Source organism: Glycine soja, chromosome 12 (assembly GCF_004193775.1).
Source record: "Glycine soja cultivar W05 chromosome 12, ASM419377v2, whole genome shotgun sequence".
In the NCBI taxonomy this organism is placed as follows: domain Eukaryota; kingdom Viridiplantae; phylum Streptophyta; class Magnoliopsida; order Fabales; family Fabaceae; genus Glycine; species Glycine soja.
This window is the reverse complement of record NC_041013.1, coordinates 29,874,124-29,876,289: the sequence shown is the minus strand read 5'-3', so window position 1 is coordinate 29,876,289 and position 2,166 is coordinate 29,874,124.

Here is a 2,166-nt window from a genome sequence, read left to right as displayed (position 1 = left end):
CGTGCCTACATCCAGTCCCCAAGCAACCTGCGGGCCTTGAGATTTCTTTTCAACCTTGTAAAAACCTTTACAAGTAAAGATCCACAAGGGATGTACCCTCCCTTGTTTTCTTTGAACAACCAAGTGGATGTATCCTCCACTTGAACTGATCCACAAGAGATGTACCCTCTCTTGTTCTCAGTTACAACAACCTAAGTAGATGTACCCTCTACTTGTACCACAAAGGATGTACCTTCCAATGTGTTAAGACAAAGTTCTCAGGCGGTTAGTCCTTTGAAACTTTGTAAAGGGGAAACAAAAGATATCTCAGGCAGTTAGTCCTTTGAAATCTTTTGTTTAAGGGAAAGGGAAGAATCAAAAGAATTCTCAGACTATGTCTTTTTGAATTCTTTGAAAAGGGAGAAGGGAGACACAAAAGAATTCAGACAGTTAGTCCTTCGTTCTTTTGGAAAAGGGAGAAGAGAGACACAAGAAGAATTCAGGCGGTTATTCCTTGTCGAATTCTTTTTGGCAAAGGGAGAAGAGAATAAAAAGATATAGCACACTTTTGTTTTCTGTGAAAGAACAAGGTTTGGAAACCAGAAAACTTAGAAAGCTTTTGGCAGAAGAAGAAGAAGAAGAAAGATAAGTAGCAAAGGTTTCAAGATTTCTCAAAAGCTGTTCAAGAAATTCTAAGAAGTTGTTCTAAAAAGTTATGAAAAAGTTGTTTGAATGCAAGTCAAGGTCTTGCTTTTATAGACTCTTCATGTCTGGTCAAGAAAACCATTGAAGGAGTTATAACCTTGAGAAAAACCTGAAAACCATTGGAAGAGTTATATCTCTTGACTTTTTATTCAAAACTTGTCATTGGTAATCGATTACCAAAACCATGTAATCGATTACACAAAGCATTTTATGAAAAGATATGACTCTTCACAATTTAATTTGAATTTCAACGATCAGATACACTGGTAATCGATTACCAATATATTGTAAATGATTACACCATTTAAAAATCAATTGGAATGTTGCAAATTCAATTAAAAGCTTTTGAAATCAAACTTTGCCACTGGTAATCGATTACAGGTAATTGGTAATCGATTACCAGAGAGTAAAAACTCTGGTAACTTAGAAAATTTTGAGAAAAACTCTTTTGAAAAAAAAAACTGTGCTATGTTTGTTTTTTGAAAAATCTTTTTCAATACTTCCCTTGTGAAGTCTTCTTGATTTCTTCTCTTGAATCTTGAATTCATCTTTTCTTGAATCTTGAAATCAAACTTCTCTTGATTCTTGAATATTCTTGATTTCTTCTCATGAAACTTGAAATTAATATTGATCTTGAACTTGTTGACTCAATCATGAAATCATTCTTTTGGGCTTTTTGTCATCATCAAAACTACTTGAATCAATTTGATTCATCATCATGAAGCTTGCTTCTACAACTTCGTCTTAAATGAGGGATCTGCGGATTAAGTTTTGGTTTTAAATATGTTGTTACAATAATGTTGTTTGGTCTAAGTCTAGTCCAACAAAAGGGATATGAGGACAAAGCTTAGGCTAAATTAGTCTAAACTTTCGTAAGCTATTTAAGCTGAGTCTAATCCAACAAGAAGGATCTGAGGATGAAGCTTAGTTTAAGTTAGTCTAAACCTAGGAGGGCTGTCTAAATTAAGCCTAGTCCAACAAGAGGGATCTGAGGATGAAGCTTGGATTGATTCAGTCTAACTAAGGATCGAGGTTTAGTAATTTAGGCTACAACATAGAACACAAAAGCATGATTGATTAGAGAAGCATCTTTATATACATCAGCTGGTTTGTTAGAAAGACCCAACACCTTTACCTACTGCTGTCAATCTTACTTACTTGCATTTTTACTATTTTTAGCCTAGACTTAGTTTAATTCTGTTCTAAACCATCAATTATCAATGTTTCTTTCAACAATGCCTTATTTCTGAATTCAACCCTGTCTAATACTAGTTCCCTGAGTTTGATACTCAGATTCATCCATTTTAAATTTTAAATACTTGACGACTCGGTGCACTTTTTGGCAAACCGGATTTTCCTTGAACATATTTGTATAAAGAAAAAGTGGACCAAAAAGTAACTGCAGGGGAAATTTAACATTTTCTTATGCTCAATTATCTTGAATAACACAATTCAAGAGAGCTTAAGACCTATTTTGATTCA